The following is a 12,466-nucleotide window of genomic DNA, read 5'->3' as shown; positions in this document are numbered from 1 at the left end:
AGAAAATGAAGTGTACCTTTGGGACTCCAATGTCTTCAAACATACCCTTATAGCTGTCTTGTTTTGAAATTGTACATGACTCAGAAGTAGACACACCTAATATCAATTCAATTAAAACCCAAAATCATTAACATGTACTTATCATTTGGCTATTGCCATGACTACAGGCCCATGCTGTTAATGATACAGGATATGGGGGAATGATGAAGTGGTCTTGTTACAGTATTTTTTTCTCGCTTTGGTGCAATTTTCACAAGTATGTGGTACATTTTCACAACTCTCAGTACAAAACTCAACACATAATCAAAACGGCAGTTGTTACAAAAAATCTATGTGCATTTTCAATTGACTAAGTACAACACACAAAATCATGCAGTCACTTTTTTCACCAAACTTAGTCAGTGTTTCATGGAGAACTGCAATTGTTTCACAATTGCAATACATGCTCACATAAAGTAATTGCCTTCTACAATGCAAAGCTCACACTCCTTTTGATATGATTATTTTATCTTTTGTTAAAAGACAATGTGCTATTACTTAATCCGAATGCTCTCAATTGATGATCACTTAACCGTTCGGCAAACCTATACATGTAAACTGGTTTGTCTGCTGCAGATTATGAGAACTACATCATGAAAATGTATGTTTGTAAAGTAGAAACATAAAAATTAGGGTATATACTCAAATGTACTACTAAGATGATGACTATTATGCTTCACAGTAAGTTTAAAAAAAATATGATATTGACAATATCAGATATGTGCTATGTAACACTGCTTTACTAAAATTGCATTGGCCCTTATACTGTAATATATTCCATTTACATAGCAGACACTTTTATCCAAAGTGACAACAGTCCACACATTTTGGTATGTGACCCCAGTGGGTATCAAACCCACATCTCTGGTGTTGCTAGTGCCATGCTCTTACTAACTGAGCCACATACATGATCACTACAATGCAAACATACAATGTAATACTGTAAAATACAATACACGATTACAATACAGGTGGAAGATGTATGACTGCCATCCCCATGAGCGTACCACTCTTCTTCGGGCCGTGGATGAGGTATGCAATGATTTCAATCCAAACCAACGTCAGGCCTGTATTCGCCATGCCAAATGGGTTTTCCCAAGTGCATGAACAATGAGGATATTTACTGCGATTTCCATGAGAACCTATAGCCAAATGCTCAAGACAGGCTTAATTCAAACTAGTGTCTGCTTAAACATTACGTTTCTTTCATTTCTTTTATTTGATTACATTGTGAAAGATGTCTTCAATGATCACACCTAGAATGATCACACCTAGAGATGATGGACATTTGACCGAAAGTCTAAATTTAGTGTACATTATAGCCGAATGTGAAAACTAGCATAGTACATTCAAAGTGAATAGGGTGCCATTTCAGATGCTGCCATAGTCTGACCATAGAGGGGAGAGATACAGTTTACTGTTTTTTATCACTTTGGTGCTATTTTCACACGTACGAAACTCCAAACTGGAAACACTTGTAACGCAGCCGGTCTAACATTCAAAACATTTCATTGTGCATTCATTTTGTTTGTAGACATCTTTCACCACACAACCATTGATCCAAATATAAGTTTACTTTGAAATATAGTGAGTGCATTGGTTTAGTCACCAAAACAAAATGATATCTTCTCAATGTATTTATTTTAACAACAGTTAATCCAATAGCAAAACATATAAGATACTGTACATGTTTCAAAATTGCCTTTTATAGTGCACTACTTCTAAACAAGGCACATAGTGCTCTGGTCAAAAGTAGTGCACTCTATAGGGAATAGGGTGCCATTTCAAAAACAGGCTTAACCCAGTCTGTTGGTTTGGCAGTGACCCCATCATCTACATTTTATCTGAGCTGGGGACCTTGAGGCATAAAGTCATGACTTCATTATCTGTGCTGCTCACTCCCCATTAAAATGCACTCTGAGCATGTTTCAAGGGCTCCGGCAGGCTTTAGCACATTAAGAAAGGCCTTTGAAAGAAGCTTACAGTACAGTATGTGTTGCTAAGGCTTGGGGTACATGCTTAGCAAGGCTGCATATAGATGTCCGCCTTGAAATAAACATGTGCACACTAATATAAAACCACTCATGTGTATTGTATGGCATGCGAAAAGCAGACCAAATTTGATTCTGTACATAATGAATGCAATTCCACTCATTTCAATATAAGAGAAGATTGCAGTTACATGTTTTTTTTATCATTGTAGATCAACTCTTCCATAAGGTGTTGCAGTTGCAGGGTTTGCCTATTACACTGAAGATGACAGTGTGATAGACGTATACACACAGGTAAAACAAGCATTCCCAATGAAATAATACTTGATTTCAGCACTTCAAATACTGGTAATCCTATCTGCAAAGAAACAAAAACTCTGTACAAAACACATGCCTCCTAAGGGGACGAAAGCAATACTGCCATCATTGAGCCACTGAGATCAAATCAAATTGTGTTTGTCACATGCTTCATAAACAACAGGTGTAGACTAACTTATGGGCCCTTCCCCTTCCCAACAATGTAGAGAAAAATATAGAAATAATAGAAAAATAATAACACAAAGAATAAATACACAATGAGTAATGATAACTTGGCTATATACACAGGGTACCAGTACTGAGTCGATGTGCAGCGGTATGAGGTAATTGAGGTAGATATGTACACATAGCACAGGAGGTTAGTGGCACCTTAATTGGGGAGAATGGGCTCGTGGGTAATGACTGGAGTGGAATTGTTGATATGTATCAAAAACATCAAACACATGATTTCCAGGTGTTTGATGCCAATCCATTTGCACCGTTCCGGACATTATTATGAGCCATTCTCCCCTCAGCAGCCTCCTGTGGCATATATAGTGCATTCGGAAAGAATTCAGACCCCTTGACTTTTTCCACATTTTGTTACATGTTCTAAAATGGATTTTTTAAAATTATCCTCATCAATCTACACACAAAACCCCAGAATGACAAAGCAAAAACATGTTTTTAGAAATGTTTGCAAATGTATTAAAATAAATATCCCACTTACATACGTATTCAGACCCCTTACTCTTCTTGGGTATGACGCTACAAGCTTGGCACACCTGTATTTGAGTAGTTTCTCCCATTCTTCTCTGCAGATCCTCTCAAGCTCTGTCAGGTTGGATGGGGAGCATCGCTGCACAGCTATTTTCAGGTCTCTCCAGAGATGTTCGATCGGGTTGAAGTCCGGACTCTGGCTGGGCTACTCAAAGAGACTTGTCCCAAAGCCACTCCTGCGTTGTCTTGGCTGTGCACTTAGGGTCTTTGTCCTGTTGGAAGGTGAACCTTCACCCCAGTCTGCGGTCCTGAGCGTTCTGGAGCAAATTTTCATCAAGGGATCTCTCTGTACTTTGCTCAGTTCATCTTTCCCTCGATCCCAGTGTATGCTGCTGAAAAACAACCCCACAGTATGATGCTGCCACCACCATGTGTCACTGTAGGGATGGTGCCAGGTTTCCTCCAGACGTGATGCTTGGCATTCAGGCCAAAAAGTTAAATCGTGGTTTCATAAGACCAGAGAATCTTGTTTCTCGTGGTCTGTGAATCTTTAAGTGCCTTTTAGCAAACTTCAAGCGAGCTGTCATGTGCCTTTTACTGAGGAGTGGCTTCCGTCTGGTCACTCTACCATAGGCCTGATTGGTGGAGTGCTGCAGAGATGGTTGTCCTTCTGGAAGGTTCTCCGATCTCCACAGAGGAACTCTGAAGCTCTGTCAGAGTGACCATCGGGTTGTATGGTCACCTCCCTGTCCAAGGCCCTCCTCCCTTGATTGCTCAGTTTGGCCCGGCGGCCAGCTCTAGGAAGAGTCTTGGTGGTTCCAAACTTCTTTCATTTAAGAATGATGGAGGCCACTGTGTTCTTGGTGACCTTCAATGCTGCAGAAAGGTTTTGGTACCCTTCCCCAGATCTGTGCCTCGACATAATCCTGTCTCGGAGCTCTACGAAGAATTCCTTTGACTTCATGGCTTGGTTTTTGCTCTGACATGCACTGTCAACTTTGGGACCTTATATAGACAGGTTTCCATAGCCTTTCCAAATCATGTCCAATCAATTGAATTTACCACAGGTGGACTCCAATCAAGTTGTAGAAACATCTCAAGGATGATCATTGGAAATAGGATGCACCTGAGCTCAATTTCGAGTCTCATAGCAAAGGGTCTGAATACTTATGTAAATAAGGTATTTCTGTTTTTTATTGTTAACACATTTGCAAACATTTCTAAAAACCTGTGTTTGCTTTGTCATTATCAGGTATTGTATGTAGATTGATAAGGATTTAAATAAAAATACATTTTAGAATAAGGCTGTAAAGTAATAAAATGTTGAAAAAGTCAAGAGGTCTGAATACTTTCCGAATGCACTGTAGGTAGGGATAAAGTGACTAGGCAACAAGAGTGTGTGATTAGTCAAAAGAGTTAGTGCAAAAAGGATCAATGCGGATAGTTAAATAGTTAAACAATAACTACCCGAACTATCATAGATCATGTTATCCACAGTGATTCTGGCTGGTTTTAATGCATAGGCAATTCCTCACACACATTCACTTGACATTCCATTGTATTCAACGTTGCATCATATAATATCAAAATAGTATTATCAAAATAGTATTTAAATACAAGGATAAGCACAAGTGTTGCCTCTTTCAAGGCAATCTCATCTCCAGGCTAAATGCACTTGGGGAAGAGATGTCTGCTGCATGAGACTACTTTCAAGGTAACCTCATCCCCAGGCTAAATGCACTTGGGGAGGAGATGTCTGCTGCATGAGACTACTTTCAAGGTAACCTCATCCCCAGGCTAAATGCACTTGGGGAGGAGATGTCTGCTGCATGAGACTACTTTCAAGGTAACCTCATCCCCAGGCTAAATGCACTTGGGGAGGAGATGTCTGCTGCATGAGACTACTTTCAAGGTAACCTCATCCCCAGGCTAAATGCACTTGGGGAGGAGATGTCTGCTGCATGAGACTACTTTCAAGGTAACCTCATCCCCAGGCTAAATGCACTTGGGGAGGAGATGTGTGCTGCATGAGACTACTTTCAAGGTAACCTCATCTCCAGGCTAAATGCACTTGGGGAGGAGATGTCTGCTGCATGAGACTACTTTCAAGGTAACCTCATCCCCAGGCTAAATGCACTTGGGGAGGAGATGTCTGCTGCATGAGACTACTTTCAAGGTAACCTCATCCCCAGGCTAAATGCACTTGGGGAGGAGATGTCTGCTGCATGAGACTACTTTCAAGGTAACCTCATCCCCAGGCTAAATGCACTTGGGGAGGAGATGTCTGCTGCATGAGACTACTTTAAAGGTAACCTCATCCCCAGGCTAAATGCACTTGGGGAGGAGATGTCTGCTGCATGAGACTACTTTCAAGGTAACCTCATCCCCAGGCTAAATGCACTTGGGGAGGAGATGTCTGCTGCATGAGACTACTTTCAAGGTAACCTCATCTCCAGGCTAAATGCACTTGGGGAGGAGATGTCTGCTGCATGAGACTACTTTCAAGGTAACCATCCCATCCCCAGGCTAAATGCACTTGGGGAGGAGATGTCTGCTGCATGAGACTACTTTCAAGGTAACCTCATCCCCAGGCTAAATGCACTTGGGGAGGAGATGTCTGCTGCATGAGACTACTTTCAAGGTAACCTCATCCCCAGGCTAAATGCACTTGGGGAGGAGATGTCTGCTGCATGAGACTACTTTCAAGGTAACCTCATCCCCAGGCTAAATGCACTTGGGGAGGAGATGTCTGCTGCATGAGACTACTTTCAAGGTAACCTCATCCCCAGGCTAAATGCACTTGGGGAGGAGATGTCTGCTGTATGAGGCTACTTTCAAGGTAACCTCATCCCCAGGCTAAATGCACTTGGGGAGGAGATGTCTGCTGCATGAGACTACTTTCAAGGTAACCTCATCCCCAGGCTAAATGCACTTGGGGAGGAAATGTCTGCTGCATGAGACTACTTTCAAGGTAACCTCATCCCCAGGCTAAATGCACTTGGGGAGGAGATGTCTGCTGCATGAGACTACTTTCAAGGTAACCTCATCCCCAGGCTAAATGCACTTGGGGAGGAGATGTCTGCTGCATGAGACTACTTTCAAGGTAACCTCATCCCCAGGCTAAATGCACTTGGGGAGGAGATGTCTGCTGCATGAGACTACTTTCAAGGTAACCTCATCCCCAGGCTAAATGCACTTGGGGAGGAGATGTCTGCTGCATGAGACTACTTTCAAGGTAACCTCATCCCCAGGCTAAATGCACTTGGGGAGGAGATGTCTGCTGCATGAGACTACTTTCAAGGCAAGCTTTTCTCCTGACCTTAATAATACCATTCAGCATAAAGCCAAACTCTGATTCAAGTCTCCTTCCTCTTGTGATACGAGAATGATCACAATGACATCATCACATGGATCTGCGTTTTAGACCATGAAATCAAGGTCAATCAACCCCCATTTAACAGGGCCACAGGGCTGAATAGTGGTCTCTCCTCCTCCACAACTGCAGTTTACCTGAACTAATCTCAAAGTCCTTCTTAGTGCCTGTCCGTACATCATAACCTCTTAAATGTAATGACAAAATGTAGATTTCTGCCTAAAAAGACATACCCAAAAGTAACTGATATTCATGTGTAATTACCTGATTCTGACATGCAAAAACATGGTATATTTGGAAAGAAGAGATATGGGTGAATATGAGGAAATGATCAGAAGATAGATAGGAGTTACATAGTTCAGAACACACAAGATCAAGCACACACAAAATAACCATCTTTTTATTTTTATTTCTTTTGAAAGTCATCTTTCATTGACAAGCTATAAGTGAATTATTAATGCCAAGAGCTGGAAACACATCAGATGGCTCCCACAACATGTGAACAATATCAGAAAAAATGAGATTGATAGACCTAACAACTATAAATGGGCAGATGTTTTTGTAAGTGGTCAGGTGTGGTCGTCAGGTGTGGTCACCAAAGTGGCATATATCTGTAAATTAGATCATTACAGTGCTATTACATATTTGCAATCCCTAAATGCTATTTGTTCAGTTTAAAATCACAATTTCTACCATATCAACCTCACTATAACATTGTGGTGGTGTTATGGGGTATTCAGGGTCCATTCAAGTGTCCTTTCAACCTCTCTAAAGTGTCAAAATGTGGTAATTGCACAGTTTTTGCCCACTGGATGTGCCTAAAAGGTATTATTCACTATAAAAACTACATTTCTACAACATCAACCTCTCGACAACATTGTGGTGGTGTCGGGGAACATACAGGGGATATGGATGCCTACAGTGCGTAAACAGGCAACACCATTTTCTTATGCGCAAAGATATAGTCACTCGGGGGACATTTGATGTTGCCATTAAGTCATACATCATCAGATAACATTGGCAATAGCCTAGATTTGTTTCTACCAACCTAAGGATTCATTTGATATCCCCATGTAGCTATAGCTCAAACACAGGCCAAATCGAAGCTTACCTTGTAAGAGGTTTGGTGAAAACGTGTAAAATAAACATTTTGACTCTCGGGCCTGGAGGTCAATAATGGTAGGTCACAGGCAGACAAATAAGACATCCTCATGATCTGTGGAGTCCCGGCTTTCGGTGTGTATCAACATATTGCGTGTTTATGTTGTTTATGCTTCACAACGCTAACCGGAATGTAGGTAGCAGCCATCTTGAAATTTGGTCATGGCTCGGCCTACCCTTATAAATGTGTACATGCCCATATGTGGTAGTAAGTCATACCAAAGATTTGAAGACACCGATCAATAGTCAAAATACTCAGCTTTCCGCAAACACACTACTTTGCTGATAGGGGCTCCCGTTCTCATACCAGCAAGAATTGAATAAAAACAATCTAATAGGGTTCCCAAATATGAGAACTTTGCATACAGTAACTATATTTGTGTGGTCAGCTCCAGAACGGTTGGCCAGCTCTGAGGAGGCCTTCAAAGCATTCAGCCAGGATGGCCTCAGGGTAGTAGAGCAAGGCTGGACAGTTGGCTTCTGAGCAGCCCAGAGTCTCCTTTGAGTAAGCCAAGTTGAGACGCATGCTGTCCCGGTTGAGCTTGGTGACAAAGCCCCTGAGCTTGGACAGGAGGTGGAGGAGGAGCAATTCAGCGGTGGTGAAGTCCCTTGTCTCGAGGAACAGCAGGTTGTCGCTCAGGACCTCTGAGGGCTTGAGGAGCACGAAGGGGTTCTGACTGAGCAGCTTCTGCAGCCAGATCTTCATGTTGGTCACATCGCCCCTCAGCTCCAGGTGGATAATTTCCTCACTCTGCCCCACAGGGCATCTGAAACTCTGGGGGTGCTGGCCATCAGCTTTGTGACGATGCGCTTGTTCAGGTGCAAACTGGAAGTAGTCGATGTTGGCCCTCTGGTTGGCGTGATGGCTGGAGCAGGTGAAGAAGGAGGCAAGGAACTTCTCAATGATCCAAGTCAGATGGGTCAGATGGATCTCCACAGCTCTCTCTGGGCCTGCTGCTGCTCCGGGCTGCAGAGGACCACCTCGGGGTAGAGCTCAAGGACCCAGGCGTTCACGAGGCCCTCTGCCCCAATGTCTCGCAGCATGCTGGCCATCTCACTCACATAGGCAGGGCTGGTGGAGGACCCAACCCTTGAGCTGGTGGATCTTCTGGATGTCCACTGAGAGGTCTTCCACAGTCACCTGGTTCTCTGCTGTGCCCAACCCCCCGGGGTTGATAAGGGCCTGAGAGGGGGAAGATGTTGAACCCGCTGACAGTGAACTCATATGGAGGTTGCAACTAATCGCAACATGGGTGCACAGTCACAGACCATTGCAGATCTGACCTAGGTGTGATATAACAGACATTTTCAAGATAGCTAGCTAGCTAGTTAGCTACAGATCCTTGACCATACAAAATACACTAAAATGATATGTTGGGATTCAACACAAAGTTAACATAAACTCAGCATTAAATAACTTAGTAATAATGAAGAATTGTACAAATATCACATCAGTCATAACAACATTGGTTTGTCAGTGAATGATAGCAGTTGACCAGCTAGCTGCCTTGACAGCTATGATAGGCTGCTAAAGCAGGATGAATTGTGATGATACTTTGACGATGTTTGGAGGACAAAACTGTTCTTTAAATTCACACGCATGTTCTTTCACATCCCTTGTACTTTCCAAATAGAAACAACAAATAAGTACATAACGGTATATAAGCTAGTTAGCCAACAGTAGTACCTGAGGGTTATTTAAGCAATAAGGCCCGAGGAAGTGTGGTATATGGCCAATATACCATGGATACAGCCCTTAGCTATGGCCATATACCACAAACTCCAGAGTAATTTTTTGTCATACCATTGCTATATATGGTCTGATATACCATGGCTTTTAGCCAATCAGCATTCAGGGTACGATCCACCCTGCTTATAATTATAAATATCTTAGCCAGTGGATGTGACGTTTTGTTATGAAACTGAACTTTGCTTCTTTGGTGGACTGGCTGTATGGTACTATCTGTAACTGCACCACAGCGCAACCAAGTGTACATCAACGGTAATGCACAGTTGAAGAGAGATACTGCAAACATCCAAACTCATCTCTTAGGGACTCAAACTAAAAGGCAGACTAAAATGATTCAAGCTGAAAATGCACACTAAAATAATAAAGAAGGAAAATATAATTTTCTCCCTCAGAGCTTCAGTCTTGCACCATACACTTCCAGTAATTAGGGTGTTTTGGAAAATGTACATTTCAAATCAAATAGCAGTCGATGCATCTCAGAAGCAGCAGAAAACAGAACAGACACTGATCACTGTAATCAGCACAGAGCTGAATTGGAGTGAACCGAGAGAGGCAGAGTTTCTCACAGTTGGGGCTTAATCACACCGCTTGATCACCAGCTCCACAAGCTGTTCTAGCCCAGCTCAGGAAATGTCTGCAGATTCCCAATCTAGTGACTGAGAGGAAATTGGGACTCATTATTGTAAGTCTGCATCAACATAAAAGGCACCTGAGGATAATGGCTTATATACAGGCAGCCAGACAGGTACTATAGAATATAAATTAGATCTATCAAATCAGCAGTACCTATTGTATATTGTATTTAGCTCATGTAATCATGGTTTTTGTAGTGAGGTCAGGGATGAGGATAGTGGCTGGACCATTTTTGGGGACCGGTGCCCATTGACATCATTGTAAAAATCACTTCAATTAGCTCTTTGATCGCACAACTTTTTTTTCTATTGTATTACAGATTGATGCTTGAACTCAATGTTATCCGTCTATAAAATGTCCTTGCTTGTATTAAGAACAAAACCATTAATCAATACCATTATGATCAGCCTCAATTTGAATGCTTCTAAATTGCTAGAGAAAATCACATGCTTCAGTGTCACAACTGAAGAAATGACAAAAATGAGATATAAGAAAATGCCTTGTGTAAAAAAAGTGCACAATGCGCCCAGTGTGTAATGAAATCAACCTAAAATGAACAACTGTACAATGTAGCCACATGTAGCATGTTGTGCGGCAGAATGACATCCCTGCATGCCTTTCTGCCCATCCATAACCTTGCCCTAGGATATACAGTTGGCCTCCCCAAGTACTTTGGCCTTGGATTTGCCTTTGGTTCCATTAAACCATGCTCACTAAATGACTACCATCAAACAACAGAAGTGATCAGCTCGAACTAGATACAGAGCAAGTTATAACCTCCAACACTTTGAACAATGGGAGGAACATAACCATGCATGTATGCACTTGCATACATGCATTCATGCAAGGAGACAAACAAACACGCACGCACACACATACACGTCTCTCTTTACAGCTGCCCTCAGAGGCCCTTGGCATGGTGATAAACTGCTCCCAATGACTGAGTCAAACCAGTCCAACCATCAGCACTAGAAAGTGACAGCAGGGAACAACTTTTCTTTCCTCACACTTATTGTTTTGTCTTCATAATGCCCTTCTCACTCACACTTTTGATGACTTTCCACCTACACCTGACACTTTTCCCATGCTCAGGTCCACCCTAGCAAGATAATGAAAGAAACAGTGTGTGTGTGTGTGTGTGTGTGTGTGTGTGTGTGTGTGTGTGTGTGTGTGTGCGTGCGTTTGCTTGTGTGTGTGTGCGCACACGTGCATGTGTGTGTGTATGGGTGGGGGAAGGGGGGGCAGCTGAGATATGAGCTAATGGGGAGGATCTCAGTGACAACCCAGAACAGGTTACTCTGAGCTGGCATAGTTGAAAGGCACATCTCGAGTGTGTGACAAACACATGGACAAGGAATACAATACGGCATAGAATGAACAATTTTAGGGAAATAGGATTTCTGATGTTCGTTCTAGTTGGCACAGCCTACTCTGAGGTGCCAGAGGTAAAAGAGTCCATCTTCAGACTAAAGGGAGGTGAAATAGAAATGGGCTACTGCTTTGGAGTCGACTATATCACTGTTTTAAGATCAGCTCCAGAGGGAGAACAGCTGATTGGTAATTCCTCAGACGAAAAGGCATCCCCTTCGCCTCCTGCAGACTTCGTGGGCCGCGTCAGACTCACCAACCAGCTCCAGCTCCTGGGCCTCCAGATCAGTCAGCTCAGACAGTCTGACTCGGGCGTGTACAGGAGGGAATGCTGGAAGGACAAGGCACTGGCCAACAAACATGAATGCAAGCTGTCTGTGTGCGATGAGGAAATCAGCACTGTGAATATCTCTGTGCGGTCCGACGGAGGGGCTGAACTGAAGTGTAACATCACTGCCACAAGCCTGGAGGGGAAGACCATTCTATGGTACCATGAGGTGTTCCCCAACTATAAGGCTACCATCTTCCTGGACACCAGTGTGTCTTCAGTACCCCTACAGGAGGAGCTACGGGAGGTCATTGCAGTGAAGAAAGGAGGCATCTCACTCAATGTTTCTGGTAGTGTGCTGAAGGACAGCCATCACTTCTACTGCCTGGTCATGGATGGACAGAGATGCCTCAGCTTCCAGAAAATCTACAACCCCAACAATGATGAGATCGACCCCAAGACTGTTTTCACGTCTGTGGGAGAGAAAGTGGTTCTCACCTGTCCTTCTGAGGAGAAGAACCATGATCAGAGATGGGAGGCACCAATGGGCAATGTTAACTCAAAGTCAGTAAAGTCGGCCATCTTGGTCAGTGATGATAATGATGATGATGATAATGATGATGATGATAACTTCTCATTGATCGTTCATGTACTTTCTGCCAACTACTCTGGTGAATACAAATGTTTCTCTGCCTCACTACTTGTTGCTGAGTACGCCTTGGTTCTTTGCCCCAGTGGAGAGCCCACTGAGAGACTGTTTTCAGATGGAGAGGATGTTGTTCTAGAATGTGCCCAAGGCAGAGAGGAGTCTCACAGGGGTGCAATGGTGGAGTGGTATCGCAGAAAACCTCTGGAAGAAGAACACC

The 12,466-nt window shown here is 43.0% G+C and overlaps 1 pseudogene; it reads right to left on the bottom strand.

The window, feature by feature from the left end:
* Window positions 1–7,966: 7,966 nt before the first annotated feature.
* Window positions 7,967–8,832, bottom strand: LOC139392114 (transcription termination factor 2, mitochondrial-like; annotated as a pseudogene).
* Between the last annotated feature and the right edge of the window lie 3,634 nt (window positions 8,833–12,466).

The sequence above is a fragment of the Oncorhynchus clarkii genome, chromosome 1 (genome assembly GCF_045791955.1).
Source record: "Oncorhynchus clarkii lewisi isolate Uvic-CL-2024 chromosome 1, UVic_Ocla_1.0, whole genome shotgun sequence".
Taxonomy (NCBI): Eukaryota; Metazoa; Chordata; class Actinopteri; order Salmoniformes; family Salmonidae; genus Oncorhynchus; species Oncorhynchus clarkii.
This window is presented reverse-complemented; position numbering and strand designations above follow the sequence as displayed.